The sequence below is a fragment of the Lipophrys pholis genome (genome assembly GCF_963383615.2).
Source record: "Lipophrys pholis genome assembly, chromosome: 4".
NCBI lineage: Eukaryota > Metazoa > Chordata > Actinopteri > Blenniiformes > Blenniidae > Lipophrys > Lipophrys pholis.
Window position 1 is genome coordinate 714,094 of NC_137637.1, and position 24,316 is coordinate 738,409.

Consider the following 24,316-nt stretch of genomic DNA (forward strand, 5'->3'; position numbering starts at 1 on the left):
CTTATTTTGTGAACAAAAAAAAAGAAAACAGTCATTCATCTCATAATTCATACATACTCTTTGTTCATAACATTTGATTCCATTATTAATTGCTGATATGTGCCCGTACTGGTTATTGTTAATCTGTGCAGCTTGTTAAACGGGTGGACAAACGAAGGGACACGGAGCTTCATATGAGTAGTTGGATTATTCGCTGATCTGTTGCTTATGCCTTGTGTCAGTAAATGGATTGCTCCGCGGTTTGTTGGTAATGCTTCAGGGTTTGGGTCGGGGGACACGCGCCCTGCTGTCTCATTCAATACGCCGACTGAAGGACGGCGCTGGGTGTCACTCCTCACTCCTCTCTCGCTATCGGTTCCCCTGTTTCAGGTCATTACGGCACACCAGCACTATAAAGTTTATCAGGCAGGGCAGCAGTAGTTTACACTGTGTTAATGAGATTTCATACGTGTTGTATTGTTTTGTTGTTGAGTTCCTTGAGGAGTTTAGGCTGGAGACGGCGCGGTCGCGCGGCCATATTGGACTGTAACTTTCCAGGTTTGCTATTTAGTTATCTGCTGTTTCATTAACTCTTCTACGGCAATATAAAGATGTATATTCTTAATGGTATCTGTGTCTCTGATACTGAGGTACTGACTGTACTGTTAATTGTCATTGTTACATGAGTGAGTTTTCTATGTATTGTGTGTAGAATCATTCAGTACATGGAGTGAAGGACAGCGCTGTGTGGTTTCTCCTCCCTGTTTGAGGAAACAATAACTGCTGGCTGGAATGAGAGGAGATAGTCTGGTTTGGTGTTTTGTTTGATTCTCGGGGCAGAAGATGGACTTTTATAGGAAGGAAAGGTTAAAGAAGTAACTTTAAAGAATCTTCACTCGTCCTCCTGTCTACATCATGTAGTACTCGCCCTGTTTATCTCTGCGGGGTTTCGGACCAAATACCTGCTGTAATTGGTAACGTTGTTGGTACATGTCTATTCTATATCGTAATGTAATCCAACCTTTTATGTTTTGCTTTTATTTGAGCAGGTACAGTTTATTTCCTTGGAGTTTCCGTTTGGTACAGTTTCACACCAAGTGTTATTTGCCGTCTGTATTTGTACTTTTGAATATTAACTATTGAATAATTCTTCAAATACTGATGCAAAACTTTGAAGAGTACTGGCTCACTTCGTGAGTACTTAATGTAACTAACGGCTTTTCAAGCCCAGTCTGGACTTTGATCATTTTTAATACAGAGACTGTTTGAATATTCACAAAGCACAGAAGCAATGAAGCCACACACCACACACACACACACACACACACACACACACACACACACACACACACACACACACACACACACACACACACACACACACACACACACACACACACACACACACACACACACAGGTTAAAAGAGCTCCTCATAAAAGCAGAAAATGAAAACCAGGATCAAGACAAGATCAGCGCAGACAGCTGGAGAATTAACTACTGGGCAACAAGTAGTGGTGCTATTAAACACACACACACACACACGCACACACACACACACACACACACACACACACACACACACACACACACACACACACACACACACACACACACACACACACACACACACACACACACACACACACACACACACACACCCAGCGTGTTTAAGTGGCTCCAGATGTTTGTCCCAGTGTATTTTGAGGTGTTTGTTGGTGAACGATTGGCATTAATACTTTGAGTTTCCCTCTCGGGTCTTGTAGGAGACTATTTAAACGTAGATGCGTTCACTGTCGAGTTGAGATTTGATCTGGAATGCGGTCGACCTGGGTTCAGTTCCCGGCTGCAGCAGGAATGTGACGCCGAGCGATGACGGCGGTTTACTGTACGAGTTGTGGCGACCCGTGTTAAAGGGAGCAGACACACCGACAGGAGGAGTTCCATCTCTACTTATATGACGGTGTACGTCGTGTGTAAATGTTTTTCTATCCAGACCAGCTGGACCTTCTCCATCAGGCCCTTCCTAACATGACTTCTTACATCATTATTATCATCGGTGCCCAAGGCGTACAAATTAGTCAGGAATCTTCATTTGTGGTTATAAACGTCTAAACATCTTCACCGTCTTGCAGCTTCTCTGGTTAGATTTGTTCTGAACTTGTGAATTCTGGGTTTCAGACTAACATCCTCCAACCTGCCAGAGGAGCTGAGGGTTGCTGAGGGTAAAAAGATCCTTTTGATAAGAGGCTGAAGACTCTGGTGCCCCCACACAGCTCGATTGAAACCCTGATTTCTATCAAATATGTATTTTTAAATGCATATTTGAATCAAATATTGATATAAATATGTAATTTTAATCATTCCTAAACTGTACAAATGAAATACATATTTGTATCAAATATATATTTTTAAAAATATTTATAGACTCCAGGATTTCAACTACAGTCGAGAAATATTTTTTGTATTTCTAAACTGTAGGATTATTTTTGAATACATATTTATCAAATATGTATTTTTTTTAAATAATTCTATTCTGAGAAATCCTACAGTCTAGAAATATTCTTAAATGCATATTTGTATAAAATATTGATACACATATGTATTTAATATTTCTAAACTGCAGACATAGATTTTTATGAGTATCAAATATGTATTTAAAAAAATATTCTTAGAAAGATTATAAAAATAAACGTTTATCAAATCTTGAAAATATGTATTTTTATTAAAAAACATTCTAAACAGTAGAGATATCTTTTAAACACACACACACACACACACACACACACACACACACACACACACACACACACACACACACACACACACACACACACACACACACACACACACACACACACACACACACACACACACTTTTATTTTTTATATATTTCTAGACTGTAGGAGAAATCCTGAGCTCAACCAGGACTGGAACCCAGGACCGTCTGGCTGTGAGGCAGTCCTGTGAGGAGTGCTAACCACTGCACTACACTGAGCCTTGCCAAATAAATAATAAATCAATAAGTCACGTGTTGAGGGAAACTGAGAGGCTTTAAAAGCTTTAGTCAATCTGTCCGACCATCTGGAACTGTTATTGTCGTCTAATTTACTCTGTCTGTATTTGATCATTTCATCTGAGATCTGAGATTACGTTTATTGTCGTGAGCCTGTTTCACATCATCTTTGTGTCCAAAGAATCCACAGTGAGGAGAGTATCGCCTCACAACAAGCCAAACATTTCCACCTGCAGCTTTCAGCTCTGCCGTTTTGAAGAAACGGGTTTAAGAGTCACACTTAGAACTTGTGTTTTACGCCCTGTTTCTACAGTTTCAAGTGAAAAGACATCATTTTTGGGGTTTCATTTCAGAGAAGTTTTATGTTTAGAAGGCAACATTTTGAAAATGAGGTCCGTTTCCAAGGCAACAGCAGAAACCCTGAAAACTGTATTTAGTTTACTCGCTGCTGTTTGATCTTCAGTCACTGGATCTTGTCACTTCTTCATTTATTAACAGTCATCATTTATGCTGCAGTTTCTTAAACAGACTCAATATTTGATGTCCAATTGAAATTGTGGAGATTCAATTAATTTCTCGAAGGGTTAAAAAATAAATAAATGTATTTATTCATGTGGTGGTTTGAATAGTGAGGGCAGGATGTCTTCATACTCGACCAAGGTACTTTGTTACTTTGATTTGTTGGCAAAATCCACACAATCAGAAATTGGTATTTCTGACAAAACAGCGCTATGACAATAATAATAATAATAATAATAATAATAATAATAATAATAATAATAATAATAATAATAATAATAATAATAATAAATACAAATTAATATGACCAAATAAATACAAAATACAAAATAAACCAAAGCTGTCCTGAGCTCAATCAAAAGCTTCACAATGACATGGCTGGGTCGGCCATATGCAGGTGTAGTTCATCAAATTTTTATCTCCAACTCATGTGTTTACTGCACCTTTTTTAACAGCCAACATTCATTAAATCAGGGCTGCGAAGAACAAACATATCCCCACAGTGCCACCTGCCGGTCATTTGTTGTAACTGCTGGAGGTAGGAGTTGGTCACAAGTAAGTGTGAAAGAAGAAAACATGTTGTTCAGAGAGACAATATGAGCACGTCTGTATCACAGTGATACACAACAGGTTGACAGCTCAGACAGGAGGCCGCAGTGGTTGAATTAACGTGCTTTTACTTTGAAGGAACAGACAAATCAATGCCCATCAGTGACAGAGGTTAAAATAAGCAGAAAATAAGTTGTATTTCCGTTTTTCATTTTGTGTCCAAAAAACAATTATTAGAATTAGTATTATTATTACTATTCTTAGTATTATTAGTAGTATTATTCTTATTATATAAATGTCCTACAGCAATCATACAACAAGTTACGGGGCCAGTCAGGACGAGTGAAGGACAATTATTACTTGATTACTGTAAATGACTTTCTGTGCTAATTCCTCTCGATTCTTTCATCAGGTAAATGAACACAGAAGGTGATTTATTATACTTTTCCTTGTTTTTTTTAAACAAACTGGTAGAAATTAATGTAATTTAGGAAACACATCAATGATCTGAAAATAACACTATTTTCAAATGACCTAGATGTGTATGTGAAGAGACAAATACATTGTGAAAGCTTTAAGGAAACCCAGGGACACGTTTCTTGCAGATTTCTTTGATTCTGAATTGTGAAATATGATTTTTGGTCAGTCTTGCACTTTTAAAAAGGTTTTCTGAATATATCAAATGCCTTTAATTGTTATTTTATTCATACAGACTAAGAAATGTCTAAAAGGTGAGTCTTGAAACTGTTTTTATGAAGAATCACATTAGTGGGAGGAAGATGCTCTATCAGCCATTAATGAATGAGTGACCATGACAAAACTGAATCTTGGTAGTTTCTGGGTGGACAGTGACGTGGGACAGGTGTTTTATAAAGGGTTGCCAGGTTTCATTAAAGACAGAATTGGAGTTAGTGAGTGAGAATGGAATCTTTTCCAGTTTAATATTGATTAGGAGCTCCTTTAGCCCGTTATTGTGTGTAGGAGGGAGAGCATGTTCCCATCGGAACAGGATAAGGCGTCGGACCAGTAATGTTGAAAAGGAGATTACGCAGGTTTCTTCTCAGGTAGATTAGTTAGATGTAGAGATTAGAGGAGAACCGAACAGTGCAGTGCAGGGTTCAGGGAGAAGTTCCATCTCAAGCTCTGCAGCAAGGGCGTGAAAATCTTCTGCCAGAAGTTAGTGAGATTTGAAGAGGACCAGAACATGTGTGTGGTTAAAATTCATTTTGTATCATGAAAACTGGGTAAAAAGTTCAAATAAGGCCAGGGCTTCTGGTAAGCACAACGCTGGTTCCGAAACATAACTGAGGAGATCATCTGCATACAGAGAGACCTTGTGCTTGTGCCGAAGTAATTGGTTCTGGACCTGATGAGATGGGAGAAGATTGAATTCGGTCTGGAGTTTTAAATGTCTCTCATACGGTTCAGGCGAAGGTGAATTTGCAAACGGTCTATATCGAAAATCTGACGAGCAATTTCACTTTGCTTTTATTAAAGCACTTTTTTTATATGGTGCAAATGATTGCCTGAGTTTGCCTGAGACAATAATGAAGCCGCTGTTTTTGTCTGATATAATATTTCTGGAATGTTTTTATCAGTGGGAACAGCCGCGCCCCAAACGCCACTGGTCAGAGTCACATAAGTGAGTTTCCTGGAGAAACGCGATCCCAGCTCTGAGCGGTTAGTGAGTGAAGACGGATGGTTTAACCCCTTAATGATCCAGCTAATGACATGGAGATCACCCTTCATTTATGAAATGAGTAGCTTGGAAAGAAAACAAAAATAAATGCAAAAGTAAAAAATATCTGAGAAGCAAAGACGAGAGAACGAAAAAAAAATAGAATTATATTAACATCAAATGTATTGATTAGCTACTCATGCACCTTAATTACTTTGAGAAATGTTGATCAAGATCAAATGTGAACCAGCTATATAGAGTGGAATATCAACCAGAGTAGATCACAGAAGAAGAAAAGTGAACAGCTCAAATGTCCAATTATTTCCTAACAGATTTAGTCTCTGTCTCAAGTCTCTGACAAGTCAATCATGGCGGAGTGGAGGAGCTCTGTTCTGAACTCTGGATGTAGCCAGAAGCTTCAGATACAGACGAGAAACCACCTTTTCTCACCATTGCAGAGATGCTCGGGGTCCTCTTTTAAAAAGTTCGTCCATAACATCCTTGTATTCTTTAAGACACCTGCCTGTCCTCGTCCAAGCAGACTTCGTGGCCATCATACCTGGTGGGGCGAGGCTGCGGTGGGCTCTGTCGAGCTCCAGAGCAGAAGTGAGCACCTTATTGCCAAAGATGTGGAGGAGAAGCTGTGAGAAAAACATGGTGGGCCGGGGGCCGTCCACCGACTCTGGTAAGCCCACAATACTAATATTCTGTCTCCTGCTTCTTCCCTCCCAGGCAGAGAGCTGAGCCTTCAGCCCCACGTAGAGCTGAGCCTTCAGCCCCTCATAGAGCAGAGCCTTCAGCCCCACGTAGAGCTGAGCCTTCAGCCCCACGTAGAGCAGAGCCTTCAGCCCCATGTAGAGCTGAGCCTTCAGCCCCATGTAGAGCTGAGCCTTCAGCCCCTCATAGAGCAGAGCCTTCAGCCCCACGTAGAGCAGAGCCTTCAGCCCCATGTAGAGCTGAGCCTTCAGCCCCTCATAGAGCTTTGCCTCCAGCCCCACGTAGAGCAGAGCCTTCAGCCCCATGTAGAGCTGAGCCTCCAGCCCCACGTAGAGCTGATCTGAGCCTTCAGTCCCTCATAGAGCTGAGCCTTCAGCCCCCCGTAGAGCTGATCTGAGCCTTCAGCCCCTCATAGAGCTGAGCTGAGCCTTCAGCCCCTCGTTGTCCTCCTGAAGTGATCACATGCAGCTTCTAGTTGCTCCAGATGTTGGCTGGGATCCTCTGCGTTGGACTCGAGGTCGGTGAGACGCTGAGACGGTGAGACGCTGAGATGCTGAGACGCTGAGACGCTGAGACGCTGAGACGCTGAGACGGTGAGACGCTGAGACGCTGAGACGCTGAGACGGTGAGACGCTGAGACGCTGAGATGCTGAGACGCTGAGACGGTGAGACGGTGAGACGCTGAGATGCTGTCCCTGCCCCGACACCGTGGCCTGAATCTGGTCAATGTTTCGTGTCCAGGTTAGCAAACGATGCGCTGCTCGGCTCTGTTGGAGGTCTGCTCTTCCAGCTGCTGCTCAGCCGGCGTCACCATGAGAAGCAGAACCGGAGCTCTCTGCAGCTCGGGCTTTCCTGGATGGTTTCCAGGTATCAGACATATCTGTGCTTTAAGTTAAACATCGGATAGAAGATATTTTAGTACGAGAAAAGGGGTTTATGGTGGGAAATGAAAGGTTAGAAGGAGGAGCTAGAAAAGCAGAAGTCCCCCACACTCCGACATTCTAACGAGCTGCGGCGCCACGGTACAACTTAGATATGATTAAAATATGACTGATAGTTATGAGCGAGCTGGAACACGCATGCGCCGCACACGGCAGTGCAGAAGTTTAACCCTAACCCTAACCCTAACCCTAACCCTAACCCTAACCCTAACCCTAACCCTAACCCTAACCCTAACCCTAACCCTAACCCTAACCCTAACCCCCTAACCCTAACCCCTAACCCTAACCCTAACCCTAACCCTAACCCCCTAACCCTAACCCTAACCCTAACCCTAACCCTAACCCTAACCCTAACCCTAACCCTAACCCTAACCCTAACCCTAACCCTAACCCTAACCCTAACCCACCTCAGCCAGGACGGCTGGAACAGAAGAACCAAACCCGTTGGGCCAGAAGAGCTGGACGAAGGAAAGGACGAAGGAACTTTGCTCTTGTTCTTCTGGAGGAGGAATCAATATTTCTGTCGTTCATCACAGTAGATTCATTTAAAAAAAAACAATCAGATGAACCTGTCAAAAATAATTTCTAACAATTACATCCGTACTACTCGTCCAGTCAGTCCCTCACCCTGGCAGAACGCCAGAGGTTGGTCTGGTTCTTCAACAGGCTCAGGTACATCATCATCATCATCATCATCATCATCATCATCATCATCATCATCATCATCATCATCATCATCATCATCATCATCATCATCATCATCACAGAGAGGGACATTGCGCTGGGGGTTCTCAGGTTTACAAGGATCAAACAGAGACCAGAGACACTAACAATGCGAACAAGGAGGGCCAGACAGGTAAGGCCCAACAACTGCACAACGTTTTACCTCGTATAGTTTAACAAACAGATTCTTCACTGGAAGGTCGGGAACGAAAGCTGCAACACAAACTTACGAAACAAGACAGCGGCAAAATGGAAACGAACAAAACATCTAATTAACACAAAAGGAAGGAGCTGGTACCTTCACCAACCTGCTGGACCAGGGTTCAGGTTGACTAAAGTTTGACTAAATTCACACCCTCAAAAATCAGAGTGGAGCCGAGGTCAAGAGATCAGATGAACTCGTCCAAACACAAGCAGACCGAACCGACATGACGAGGCTGCTGGAGCTCTGACATGGCCTCAGCTGGTGGGCGGAGCTGAGCCAATCAGCAGTTATCCTCCAATCAGAGGGCTCCACTTCAGGACAGGAGGAGGAGGAAGTCGGTGAGGGTCCCTCCTGGCAAACAGCACATGGTATCAAACACCCACCCATACACAGAGGTGGAGGCGGGGCCGTACCGCCGGTGGCCTGTAACACCTTCCCCCAAAATGGTGGCAGCGATGGACAATACCTGCCATGTCCGTGCGTCTCTGGAAGTCCTCTGACATAGAAGATGGCTGTCAAAAACCCACTGACTACAGGTGAGGTGGAACCATGGACTCCAGAGGAACCACACTGACTGGAGCAGAAACCCAAGCACTGCTGGAGGGTGTGAAGTTCCACCATGTCTCAATGGTAGGAAGTTCTGTTGTGGGTGGAATGAGGACGAACAAGAGGAAGAAAGACATTTGGGTTGATGTCACCCAGAGTGTGGAAGCGATGGCATCTGGTTCAAACTGAGAGTGACGGGATGATGCTGCCCTCTGCTGGACGACAACAAGAAGTGCCGTTTCTTAGTGATTCCCCAGGGTTTTCTTCAGGAACTTTTTTAACCTTGTATACTTGTTAAACTTTCCTTCCATTGTCTGGTTTCACTTCAGTTTGAAGTTTGAAAGATTCTTTAGTTTTTCACCACAATAGAGGCGTTCAGATCTAATTTTGTGCATCGCTTCAATGAAGCCAGATTCTATTCTACTGTTGGTCTGACACGACACTGACCGATTCATCTTTCTCTTCAGCCTGACGTAATGACATTTCTTAATGGAAATACTTCATCTTAGCAGTTTTGTGACATAAATGGTTTCAATGCAGACGCACCTGTTCATAAAAAAGTTATATCCCTTAAATCAGGGGTGTCAAACGTGATAAAATAGTGCCATGATAACCTTTTAAGATTAAACCTTAAGGTATCGATGATCTAAATGTTCATATTTTCACAAAACCAACAATTATGACAGAAAATGATTGAAAAATCTTAAACCTTTAAAAAAGACAATTTGTTAGGGAGTTTGTCATCGTGATCCTTTATTGTTCCTTCATATTAACGTGAAAACAGTTTGATTCTGCTTTATTGCCTGATCTTTAACTTAATAATTGTCTCATAAGGTTTCATGGTTTTTAAGGTAAATATATTTATAGAGCGCCATTCAAACAAAAGGCAATTCACAGAACTTTACAAAGAAATATATTGATACAAGAAATACATTAAAGCTTTAAAAAGAAAAAAACAAATACATTCAGCCTTCACGTGTTTATTTGTATTGTAGTTTTTCTCTTTAAAAAAGTTTTCGGGTGGAGAAATTATTGCATCGTAACTTACTTTAAAAAGTACTTTAAGACTACAGCAGAAGATGATTGTGCTGATTCAATGGACAAGTTTGTTAAAGTTTAAATCTGTTGGATCAATGATCTCAATGTGCTCAAAAACACAGAAATGAATGGAGTGAAGTTTCACTTCAGCAGACATGAAGGTGTCCAGCAGGGGGCAGTGTTGGCTGGGAATTTCTTCAATGCTGAGCAGCAGCGATGGAACGATTCTGAAAATAAAATATAAATCCTTTAGAGAGTAATTACTTGTGATCATAATTAGATACACTTTTTTTTTTAAACTACATGAAAAGAATGTAGGAATTTCAATAACTGTAGTTACTACATATAGAGAGTATTTGTTGAAGCAAATGTACCAGTTTGATAAAAACCTTCAGCCACTTAAAGCCACTTTATTGCTTTTCTTCAATGTGTTTCTCGCCCTGCATGGTGGTCTAGGGGGTAGCACTCTCAGGGGGCTCCTTGTTCGAGGCCAGACTGTGGAGTTTGCATGTTCTCCCTGTGCACTCCTCTGTTTCCTTCAGCAGCTCCGGCTTCCTCACACCGCGGTGGACAGGTAGAGCTGCGTGTCGTCTGCCTGACAGTGAGATGAGATATCCTCTCAGGAAAGTTTAGCCGTGGGGCAGAACATGAAGTGGCCGGGGCCTCGGATGGAGCCCTGAGATCAGACTCAAAACGTGTTTTTATAAAGCTGAAGCGACTTTTAGGAGGGATAACGGCGACTTTCCTGACTGAGGAGCAGCCTGAAGTTGGACGAAGTCTAACAGAAGACCGATGGACTCCAAAGTTTACATTTAACTGTTATTGTGGCTTTATTTTACCAGTCTGGCCCATTTAAGGTCAAACTGATCTGAAATGCCTTCAACGTTCCTGATTTAGGCCCCGCCCACTCAACAAAGCCGTTTCATGTCACCAGCGTTTTTGTCCGATCAGCGCTTTAGCAGATTGAAAACTGTTTAATTTAGTTTTTTAAATGGGTTCTAGAGTGGAGAAATTTGAAAACACTGCTTTGGCTTTGACAAGATCCACGGTGGCCCTTTAACCCCGCCTCCCTCTCATGATGTCACTTAACACCAACATGGCGGTCTACCTGCTCCAGGTGGCGCTGCAGAAGCTGCTGATGCGAATCGAAGGTTTCTGTTTTATCGGCTCCATGTCGTCTTTGTTTTGAGGCTTTTCCACCAGTACCTCCTCGACCCTACTCCACTCAGCCTCGGTCGTTTGCCATTTCAATATAGTTGCTTTTCAGCTCAAATAATAAATTGAATAGTATATCTTTAAATATATTTATTAATAATATTACAAAAGGTGGATTGTAACGATGGTGCTTCACTGACCGGTGTTTCAGTTTCACTGGTTCCCCTGTTAACTGGTGACTCCTGCCCCCAGCCATTGGCAGCAGCTGATGTTAAAATAAACCGGTCACCAGTTAACAGGGAAACCAGTTAATCCTAAACACCGGTGGTATCATGACTGGGAGACCTCCTGGTTCTGGTAGCGTGTCGCTCCGTGGAGCTCCTGGATCCTCTGGTCGCCTCCAGACAAAGAAACGTCTGCAGCTCCTCGCTGCTCCTCTAGTTGAGTTCTGAGTCTCTCTGGTTCTGGTCGGGTTTAAAAATGGCGGCTGAACGAGACGCTCTCTGACTCATCTGTGTCGTTCTCACTGGGAACCTCGACCGAGAAGGAACCATCAGAGTACCCGGTACTACAAAAGTACCTGAGAGCAGTACAGTACCAGGGATCAGTACAGTATCTGGGAGCAGTACAGTACCAGGGAGCTGTACAGTACCTGGGAGCAGTACAGTATCTGGGAGCAGTACAGTACCAGGGAGCAGTACAGTACCTGGGAGCAGTACAGTACCAAGGAGCAGTACAGTACCAGGGATCAGTACAGTACCTGGGAGCAGTACAGTACCTGAGAGCAGGTTGTAACACGTAGTGGAAAAGCATTAAACGCGAGTCGAGTAGGGCTGAGTAGGGACTAGTGGAAAAGTGCCATTACAGCGCCACCTATAGACCGGGCATACGTACTACATTGTTTTGAGTAGTTGTCATGGTGTCGAGTGAACGGGAAACTTTGTAAGAACGACGAGGAGAAAACGGATCATTTTAATCTGAACTCTTCAGTTTGTCACATGAACAGATTTACTCTGTGACATTCTCTGATCAAACTGCCTGAAGCAGCGCGTCACAGCTCCGCTCTCTGATTTGAGTGAATCCATGAGGAGACGGTTTGATCTTCCTCTGCTGTGGAGTGGAAGTGTTTGGTTCCTTCTGGCCTGCAAGCCGCCGCTCTGGAGCCACATACGGCTCATTGACTCTTCTGTAGTGGTTCCATGACGATGTCACAAAACTGTACCTGTAAGCATTGTTTTCATTTTATTCACGCGCACAGTCATTTTCAAAAAGGCAAAACTAAAATGGATAAAATGATGGTAAAATAGCTAAAAACACAAGTAATGGGGAAAAAAACCTGTTAAAACAGCTTAAAAAAGAAAAATGTACAATTAATGTGATCTATAAAAGAAAGACAAGCTTAAAAATGGGGAAAGAAACATAAAACTGCTTTTAACAAAAGAGCTCGAGTTGTTAAAGCAGCTCAAATGTCCGTTTTCTAAAAGAAAAGAAAGTTGAAATCAGAAAATGTAATGAAAACTTTAACAACCTAAATCTTAATTGAAACTTCATAACTGCAACAAAAGGCAGTTTTTATTCATATATGAAAACTAAATGTGAAACTTTAAGAGCTTTTTTCCTCATTTTAAAGGTTAAACGTGTTTTGTGGCTCCAGTTAAATTTGATTTGGTGGAAAATCACACAAACGACTCTTTTGGTCAAAAAGGCTGCAGCCTTGTGCTTCACTGGATTCTCTGCGAGTTGTGGAAAATCTCCTGTCCAGTGAAGTTTAATTTACTGATAAGACGAGAGTTTGAGCCCCGGTGTCCCGGTTCAGCCTGTAAGAGGCTCATTAACCCGCCGACCGCCACGTCTCCATGTTGCAGGATGAATTTTAATCATGCGGGTTGAGAAATAATGAGGCCGACTGCAAACTTGTTATTTCTCTTCACTGTTTGTCTCCATCAGAGAGACTCGAGTCTGTTGGCTGCTCTCGTGGAGTGAAGCTCTGGACTCTATTACACAGCCACACCTTTCAAGGAGATTTCAAATCAAACATCCAGCGAGTTGAATCGTTGTTTTCAGAAATATAGCTTGTGATTTTCTCTTTCACGGTCCCCGTTACTCAACAAGAAATGGTTTTGCATACAAATGAACCAAGCAACAAAGAACGTGGACTCAAAAGCAAAACAAAAGAATTAGGACTTAAAATATCCTCTAACAAAAACTCTTGAAATTCTTCATTTCCAAATATTTCAATGAGCCTGAAGCAGCAGACGGCAGGGAAACAGTGTGACTAGGCAGATCAATCAAAAGGACCTGTCTCATGATATTTACGGTGCAGTGGGACATGTTCAGTCCTGGAGCGCCACACTTCAGACCCACTTCGGATCACAACATATTAAAATCATACAATCATAACCTTACATCTAGAGCGCTGGTCTGTAAAGTCTAGTAATTCAGTGTATTTGGCTGAAATATTTCCAATTCATTGCAAGTAAGGGTTGCTATGTAATGAAAATTTAGTTCAACATTAAACAATACTTAGTTTTTTTTAAATCATTTAAGAATCTCGATTTCAAATAAGTGTTAACAGAAATCCAAACCTTGAAAATGAAACAGAAACATGAAATATTAGATGAATGATATAGAATTAAAAAATGAACTTTCTTCTAACGCTATCGTGTGTTTTTCAAAGAAACATGGCCGACCCTGGAACATGAATAAACCCTGAGCAGTGCACTGGCCTCTGCCTCTTTGTTCATGACGGTATCATTGTCCACAGACATGAGGATTCCTTCCTCAGTGCTCATGAGCATGAATGTCTGAGTCTGTTTTTAATGAACTGTACTGTTGAGAAACTTCTCATATATTGGAAGTACTGCTTGATTGTTCACACACTGTTCCAACAGCTCAGCTGTTCCTTCATAGTGACGGATCAACCCCCCCACCCCCCCCCCCCCCCCCTTCTCACACTAAATCACTTTTCAAAAATGATCTAAGTTCTCAGCACAAATCTCCTCTTTTTACAAAGTTCAGCTCAGTTTCATGAATGTAGAGCTGAATCATCTAGAATCTCAGGACATTTCTCATGTGGAGCAGGTCTCCATTCTGCTCTTCATTATAGTGATTATAATAATCTGATCTATCCTGAGACCAGTCCGACCTGCTTGGTGCTGCTGGGTCTGGGTTCTGAGGAACCAAAAGACAAAGTTTACCAGTTATGTGGCGTTGCATCAGACTATTATTCACATTCTATATAATTATGTTATATGTTAGAAAGCCACAGAATTCATGGAGTTGACCTTTAAATTGAAGGTCCCGATCAGCCAGTCCAGTCCTGGTTAGAAACGTCCAGATGTGCTGATTGATTAATGAAGAGAAGCAGAGTTTAAAGAAGAAACCCACTTCAGGATGAACGTCCACTTCTGTTTCAAGATAAAACGCAGAAAAGTTTTGAGTTTTCAATCAGACAACATTTTGAAAACTTTGTTATTACAGTGACTGTCAAAATAAAACTACCACGTCCAGGTGAATCTGGACTGAGTCATGACACCACAGAGGAAACATTTCAGAAAAGTTGCTTTCTCCCGTTTCCATGGAGACGGAGTTTTAGTATTTTCAAAACGTTGTGTTTTCAGTGTCTCCCGTTGTTGTATAAACGAACTCCAAAAATGCAAAGAAAGTTTTTTCATTTTACTCAGATACTCAGCTTTCAATCTCAAATACTCCTTAAATAGCATGAAAACAAACCAATTCTACTTTGACTTGTCAAAGACTGAAGATGATTTAGGAAACGAGTCTGGTGGTTTCCAAGAGAGAAATGTCATAAAAACACCGTCAACAGTATCAGAACGAGTTATTATATCGCAGTAGATGCCACAGAATAATTAATGGACTTAAAGAACAAATGATTCAATCCCAAACCCTCCAGCTGCATGTTTTCATTCCTCTCCCAGAATCCTCGGGGGTAAAACCAAAACTGTAGGATCCAGTGGTAGTAGTTGACGTCCGTCTCTAATACGTCATCAAAACCTTCCTGAAGGAAGTTCCTCTTCACACTCAGACTAACTGGTATTTCCAGCATTTTATTTTGGCGGGACATCCCCGGTTTGTTGACGTCTCAGCGTCACAGAACCTCCCGAAGGTTCCCGAGGCTTCGTGTCACAAGATCCCGTTTGTCCTCTGGATCTCTGCACATCTGGATTCTCTGAGGAAAAAGCTTCAGTCTCACTACATCCAGACTTTCTCCAGGATTCAAGGCTCTTTCCTTGACAAAGTCTGGAGCTTTTTCAAATGTTGATATTCTGGCTGGAGCTGCTGCCATCTTTGATATCCCACAATCCCTTGGGGCAGGTTTCCCAAGATGGCGTCAGTCAGGAACATCCCCAGTTTGATGGTTTGTCTGGAAACTTCTGGACTTTGGTGGCTTTAGGAACCTGCAGGTTGGAATGAGAGGAGATGTTCTGGTTTGGTTGGTCCTCTGGTCAGAATGTGTCCTTTATGGGAGGACGGGTTAAAGATTGTTCTGGTGGAGTCAATCTAAACTTTGTGGTTATTGTTGTTGTTGTATTATGCGTCTTTATTTACAGGGAAAAACATCTCTGCAGCACCTTTAGTCTGGAAAAAGTAAGACGAGTCTGTTAAAATGCAGTAAATGCAATAGAAAATACACAAAGTTAGTTTAATAACGAAGTGATAATCATCAACGTAAGTCAACATAATCTGAAAATAAATATATGAAATGCATCCACACAGTCACTGAGTGTTATCGCTGCAAAACATTCAACTTATTTGCATATTTTTTAGCACTATCTTCTTTATATTAATAGTTTATGAGGCTCAGCATTTTGCTTTTTGACTCAAAAATATGATTCCTCATTCTGACCAGAAATAATTCTCCGACAGTTGAACTTGAATACTCAGAGGTGCGTCTGCCAGAGGAGTGTGAGCTGCCGGCTGTGTCTTTCATTTTACCGACGCACGGATTCAAACGAGCCTGCAGAGAGCCGCCGAACGGGACCGCCAGAGCGCCGGCCCCCCAGAGGGCCGCCAGGATGGACGTCTATCTTCAGACCAGCAGAGAGACAGAAAAATGTTTCATGGCTGATAAACAGTCGTGTCAGAACGGCTTATTGAATTGTTTTGCAGCCAGCAAGGACACAAAAAAGAAAAAAAAGACAAATGAACAGACGAACCCGAAGGAGGAAAAAGGAGACAAGGACGATTCTAAAAAGACTCAAAGGACAGAAATGTGACGAGACGTTTCAGGTGCCGTGAAATTACCCGAGTGGACGGATGTGTTTTATCAATTTTAACGTCTAGAAGGACACGGAAACGCTCTAGATCAGGTTCTGGGACTTGATATCGGACTATTCAGTGGTTTGTGAAGGTACCAGAGGCCCCAGTGGGAAGAAGCTTTCCCGCTCAGGCGCAGGTTTGAATCCCAGATTGGCCTTTGTGTTTGAGGTTTGCATGTTAAAACTCTGATTCCCTCCGTCAGTCCTAAAACATTCATACAGGCTCAGTTGAGTTTAAAGTGGCTGTGTGACGTCAATGTTGGACGTCGGCCTCAGAAGCGATGTCTGACAGAGACGGGCTGATTCTTCACTTCTTCTCTCTCTGATTCATCGGGTCAATTGATGAATATAAAATTGACAACAAGGGAAAACAGTTGCTGCGATGGCGGGTGGCTTTTGATCCCTCTGGAACTCGTCTCCATTTTATGGATAGACCACTGCAGCGTGACGTGAAGGAGAAATGAAACTTGGTTTCCAGCTTGGAGCTCTTCTTCCCTCTGTACTCTGACCCCCAATGGACCCCATTTCAAGTGAAAACACTAAAGACTTGCAGCGTTGAGAACCTGTGGACACGACGACAGTGTCCAGAGCCACTGAAGACTCAACTTCCAGAGTGGAACATTACGAAAACAGTCCGTTGCCACAGTAACGGGAGAAATCCAGAGTTTCTGGGAGACGCTCCGTCCCCTTATTGACGGAGGAAACGCTGCTACTTGCCATGAGCTCCACGGCCGTAGTGACGAGTTGTGCACATGCTCAGTCGATGGACAATAAGAGCAGCGTCGGCCACCCTGAGACACGCCTGGACAATATTCCTGTTGTCCAATCAGCATCTCGATCTGCCGCACCCGTGAGGTGGGATGGATTATCTCGTGCTCACGAACACAGATTGAGACAGATTTGAGAGAAATAGGCCTTTTGTGTTTATAGAAAATGTTTTACATCTTTGAGTTCAGTTCATGAAAACTGGGAGCAAAAACAGAAGAGTTTCATTTATATTTATACTTTTGTTCAGTGTAGTTTCTTTTAGTTTTGTTACTGGGGAATATTAGACTCACTGAAGTGAGGCACAGGAGCACATCAAACACTCTTAAAGCCAACATCACAAAATGTTTACGTTTTCTTCTGCACACATTTCAGGAAATTCAGGTTGTTGGTTTTTAAGACTTTAAGCCCAAAATGCAGAGAATGAATTTACAAATCAGGATTTGAATGTTTCTGTGTCACAAGTTCAACGGTGATCAGACAATCGTACCGATTCAGTTTGACAAGAGTCTTTACAGCACTGGTTCCCAACTGATGGTCACTGGTTCCCTACTGATGGTCCGTGGTTCACAACCGATGGTCCGTGGTTCACAACCGATGGTCCGTGGTTCACAACCTATGGTCTGTGGTTCCCAACCGATGGTTAGTGGTTCCCAACCGATGGTCCGTGGTTCTCCACTCTCACTGTATCACGATCAGACGCCTTGTCAAAAAAACTGTGGTGTTGCTGTAATCTTAACAAATCCGAGATCCAGGGGGCGCTCTGCAGTCCGTCTCTGGATTCATACGGTGGCTTATTGAAGGGGAGAAAAGTTGGATTCCTCTGAATTTTAGATTTGGCATCTTGAACCCTTCTGGTTCACTGACATAGGATTTATCCACCTGAACATCTTAGATGTTATTCAGACACTTTGTACATCCTGGGAGGACAAATCTCTGAGGAAACTATGGAAAAATCCATCCATCCATCCATCCATCCATCCATCCATCCATCGTCTGTTCAACCACAGAAGTTCAAAGGTCAAACAAACAGCCTTGAAAGCATGAATCTGTTTCTTTCAGCTCTATTCTGTGATAAATTAGCTTTATGAGTGAAAAGTCTCTCTTCTTTGAGTTTCGTAGTTGGACGTCTGCAGATTTCTTGTTTTTAGCACCTTTCTTCATTGTGGAGTTGTTAAAAATGAGTCTGGGTGTGAGAGGAGCTTTTGTTCCAGAAGAGTGCCGCCTGGTAAGGGACTATTTGAAGGCAGGAATCTCAGCACCTGGTGTAGTAATCGCAGGGTAATTGCTATTAATCAAGAACCTCATCAACCACATGCAGATGTAGTATGGTAATTCTGTGTTATGTGCCAATTAAAATGATAATTAATGTACATTTACCAGGGAAACCATTGCAGAGCTGAAGGGAGAAAACGGAGCATCAACACGAAGAGCTGGACCGAGTCGGGGAGGAAAAGTTGGCCAGTTTCAGACGCATGCAGGAAGCGAAGCTTTTCAACCCTCCAGGTCAGTTTACAAGCTTTGTGCTCTCCGTTAGAAAGAGAAACAAAACAAACAAAAAAGGGCGAGTGGTCGTGCACAGCCGGTGCCGGCTTTCTGTTTTACCGAGGCGCCGTGTGGAAACGAATTAAAAGTTAAGTTAATTAACTACTTGAGTAAGTAGAGCAGGCGGGATGGAGCCAAATCAATTAGCTATTGGCAAGAGAGACTGGGGGGGGGGGGGGGGGGGGTCCTCCAGCCTGAGCCAACACACACACACACACACACACATACACACACACACGCACACACACACACACACACACACACACACACACACACACACACACACACACACACACACACACACACACACACACACACTCTACATGCAGAATCTATGTACGTAAATGAAACAGGGACACATGATGCAGACACACTTCAATAAGAACGTCTGACACATTAAAGAAGCACACACACATTCATCAGGACACGACGCCGGGAAAATGAGTTCTTTTTCTTTTGGTTTGATGCACATTGACCTGGCACAGAGTTTTTGTTTTTTTTACAAAGAAGTGGCGTTAGAAAAAACCCCTCAATAACAAAACAAAAATAGTGGAAATTACCGGTTTTATTCTGTTAAAATCTGCTTGTGTGAAACTTCACAATGTCTCAAGTCCAACTTTGAGTTCCAGACAACTTTCTTTTTTCCAGTTTCGCATGTTGGCAATGACACACTGACACATTGGAAACCACAGACAGGAAACTGGGTCCATGTGAGGATCCTAATTAACAAAAGAATTAGTGATTCACACGTCCAGGTCTGAGTGAGGAACAGATAACGTTTTACACCAGGAGACACAAATACACTGAATAAAGATGCTGCTTAATCCAAGGGCTGGATCCTGTTTACACAACGTTTCGAAGTGAAGATGAAAAACTTTTGTTGGGTTCTGTGAGTGGCTTTAAGAGGAGCAGAGTACTACAACAATCAAACTTTTCAAATGAAGTGTTTGTAACGTCCCTGAGATGAAGGGACTCTGCACATGTTGCTTTTATTAAAGTAATCTCATTTCCACCCACAGCAATAACAAACAACAACAACCCTACATTTGTTGGTAATTAGTGAAAATAGATATCCTCAATGTGTTGGAAGCTGTGGAGATCTTTCTGCGCTGTTGTCCACTGCCCTTGACCCGTTATTGGCTGTTGTCCACTGCCCTTGACCCGTTATTGGCTGTTGTCCACTGCCCTTGACCCGTTATTGGCTGTTGTCCACTGCCCTTGACCCGTTATTGGCTGGAATATAAAACAACACAACTGCAACCTTATCTTGGATGATGAGCGAATCAAAGCTGGAGGAGAGGAATTCTACCTCATTACCTAGTACTAACTAAATCCATTCTCTATCTGGAATAACGGTCTGTTTCTGCTGCTTAACCTTAATTACCCCTCAACCACATTTATTCACTCTGGTAACCACCGTTTCAGATGCCAGACAAACATTTAAAAGTAGTTCCTACACTGCAGTTTGTGGAGTTTCCCTCCACTGGATAACTTCTGCGGCCGTCAGAGTTCATCCTGTCATTTCAAGTTTATTTCAAAGATCATGAATTCAAAATGAAGCATCCGCACTGATTTTATATCTGGTTTTCAGATCCATCCGTTCAACAGAGCCGGTCCTTCCTCCATCAGGGATTTACACGTTAAACATTATCTACCGTCGTCTTTCATTGAAAAGATCACATGACACCTAATTTACATGCTTAGCAAATTAGAAATACGAAATAGAATATAAAAACACTCCGGTAAACATCTCAATACATCATAATAGTAATAAATCAAAAAGAAGAAAAAGGTTAAACACAATACTCAAACTATATTTACACTACGCAATAACTATGTACAAAAAGTCATCAAATTAAATACATAAAATTTGTCTGTATCATTGGGTACTGCTTTACATTTTAATCAATGTCAGCTTTTCCATTTCAAGAGTTAATATTAATAAGTACTTTAAATTATGTTGAAGGTGAATTTTTATATTCATTTATATATATAATATTTTGTGGCGCCCCCTGGAGGCCATGGTGTCCTCAGCATTGGCCTATATTGCCTCATGTACCCGCCGGCTTGGGGTGCTGGAGTCGATCCCAGCTCACTACGGGTCAGAACTTGTGCAGAACAACTATCTACTACGACCGCGGCGCTCAGGACCAGTAGCAGTCTCAGAAAAGTGGCGTTGCCCTCATTTCTACGAAGACAGAGTATGAGTGTCTCCAAGTTGTATTTTCAGCGATTCCGACCACCATCGTCGTCTCAATGGACCAGAGGCCGAAAGTAATGAATTACATTTACTCGCGTTATTGTAACTATTTATTTTTGTCTACTTGTACTTTAGGTCATTTTGAAACTCGGTACTTTTACCCGGGTATGTATTTATAAAAGTAGTGTACTGCACTACAAGTGCAATTGTGTCCATTACTGAGAACAAATATAATCAATGAGTGAATTTATTAAGAGAATTGAACTCTGGATATATTAATGTGTCAAGCAGCATGGAAGACCGCCGCATGAGAATAAGCACTTCCTGTTATGCAGACTGTTAATAGCAGAGGCTTTTATTTTGACATATCCAAACAGGAGCACTGTGGCAGGAGGAGAACGTGTTAGTAGAACCTCTGAGGAGAGAACAACTTACCGAGCACGGACACCTATTTTACTGTTAACACACATTAATGAGACAAGCTGCCAAACGAGGACAACAGACGGGTTTTACTGGAAAAACAGCCAAAATACTCAGGGTGGACCGGATTATTTCAATATTTGGTCGTTTTGGTGTCCAGATATTAATGTTGAGCACAGAAGACTAAATGATGTCAGTGTTTTGTGAAATCAACCATGTTTTAACTGTAAATCCCCTCTGCAGTTATAAATAATAAAAAAAAAAAATTATATATATATATATATATATATATATATATACATATGTTTTCAATATTTGTAGGAAGTTGATTGTTTATTGCTTTATCCATTATTTGTGTTGTTTGAAAATTGACCAGGTCAGTGGATTTTAGTATTTTTGTTTTTATGAAGAGTGGATTTGTATGATCTCTATGCCCAGTTTGATAAATTATCCTTATTGCCCTTTTCTGTAAAAATGATAGTGGCTGTAGTGAACATTTCTATGTATCACCCCAAACCTGATATGGTAACAGCAGTGAACAGAGTAAACTCTGTTTGTTTTACTTCATTCATTACTGAAGTGAAGTTTTATGTGAGATTTATTTTGCCATCAATCATAAGTTAGAAGTTGTATTACTTTTGATATATTAGTAATCTCATTGCCAGTAAAAAATAGTTTTGGACCCAATACTGCCCCCTGGGGGACACCACGAGCAATGTCCAAGCACGATGAGGAGTCCTGTCCAGCTGACACCTTCCCCTGATCCCATACTGTTCTAACTTAGTGGTTCATATGTCATGGTTTATATCGTACAAATACAGCGTTTGTAATTTCTTCTATTGATTCTGTTGATGCCAGTGATGTGGAACCATTTGACCTGGATCCATGGTGACTGCAGAAAGTATTTTGTGTTTGTCTAAGAATTGATCTAATCTATGTATGAATAATTTTTCTAAAAATGTTGGAGAACTGTGGAAGCAGAGAAAGCAGCCTGGAGTTGTTGAAGTGGAGTTTATGCCCAGTCAGCAGTACGACTTGGACTTTTTTATTTTATTTGGAAATTTACTGGTTTGGAATGATAAATTACAGACGTATGTTAGTTTCTCTGAAATCCCCTCAATGATCATTTTAACAGTTTTCATGTCTATTCCACTGTAATAAGCAGATGTTTTATTTTTTATTATTTATTTTTATTTATTTGCAATATTTTTGAGTTCTGTCTAGAATATAATCTTTTTGGAAAATAGAGACATTTCATCAGCTAAACTTTGTGAAAACAAACAAAACAAAACAAAAACTTTAAAGGTTGAATTTACATGTCATGGCACCATTTTGCCAGTCCGGCCCAGTCTGGATGAACCTGGGCTGAATGTGGGACTGGAAGGACTTGTTGGTCATTCAGTCGCTCGTCCAGCTTCCCTCCATGATCCTTCCTCTTCCTCTGCACCCGGCAGACATCAGCAACACAAGTGGCTTTGGACCGGCCATCCCGCTGCTGCCACATTGTCTCAAACCAATAAAGTAAATGTATGACAATCAAAGGTTTTCACATCAGAGCCGACAGGCCGACGCGGAGTGATTGATCGCCAGTAATGTCGTTCACAAGTCTCTCATTTAGCAACGGCAATCATCATATATCAGCAGGTGTAAAACACGCACTCTATTTTCACTCTTTAATTTGAGGAATGTGCTGCGTGCAATTACGTACAGCACGGGTACTTTCAGTAATTGAGGAAACTCATTATAGCGCAGCGTCGGAGGAGAACAAAGGAGGCGCATGACCTTCAGTGGGTTCCTGCTCCGGAGGAGTTCACATCACGGAACCGCAAAAAACCCAAAACAATGAAATATTGATCAAGATCCACCAAGTCTGAGACCAAGTTGACCTCCTCCTCCTCCTCCTCCTCCTCCTCCTCCTCCTCCCTGTGTGTGTGTGTGTGTGTGTGTGTGTGTGTGTGTGTGTGTGTGTGTGTGTGTGCCCTGCCCTGCCCTGCCCTGCCCTGCCCTGTCCTGCCCTGCCCTGCCCTGTCCTGCCCTGCCCTGCCCAGTAAAGCCAGTCAGTGTGTGACTGGAGCTCAGTTGATGAACTGTAACTGGATTAGCAGCCATCTGATCTGATCTGATCTGAGTTTAGAACTGGATCCCGGCTGCAGGCCGGCTCCGGGATTCAGACACCAAATAGACCCTTCAGGAAGTAGAAGCACATACTGTGAATTCAGTGGCGGCGCCACACATTTATTTTTATGTTATGCTGGGGCTATGGAAGAGCTCGACCTTTCAGTGGCAGGGATGGGGAATTTAAGAATCTCAATGATTTGGTCAAATTTCTTTGCAAAAAGCGCTTCATGTTTTATTACTATAAGTAAGTGAAGCAGTCGCCAGTGACAATGCAGTCTCAATACCAGGAAGTGGTAGGGTCAAAGGTTAATGCTGCAGTGCACCGACTGGCTGAATCAGACCACACTGCTTTTTAGTATGAATAAATAATTACATGGTTTATTAGTGTATTTATTAATTAACCAGACAACAATTTTATATTCAAACATAAAAAAACTAAATCTAAATAAACCAGTCACGATGGCTATCTCTGGGGGAGCTCCAGGACCCAGAACCCCCACCCCCTATATTTAATTTTGGTCATTGTTTGGAGATGCGCCACATCGTTTGACAGCCTTTCTACTGTTTCCTTGCAAACCGACATGTTTTTCATTACAAGAAGCTTTTCTGAAACAAAAACGTAAACCATTAGACTTCACATGAAACAATTACAAACTGTGCAATTCTAAACAATCTGACATGTAAGGATGGGAATTGTTGGGGTTTTTACTATTCTGCTTAACGATTCGGTTCTTTCTGGATTCTCATCTGGAAAGGAAAGTTTGAGGAAACGTCACTTTGCAAGCGCGCTCTGTTGGGATGTTTTGCTTTGCTCGGCCGCCATGTTTCCTGCGCTGGTGAATGACTTCACCACTCATGGCTTCACCACTCATGGCTTCACCACTCATGACTTCACCACTCATGGCTTCACCACTCATGCTGAC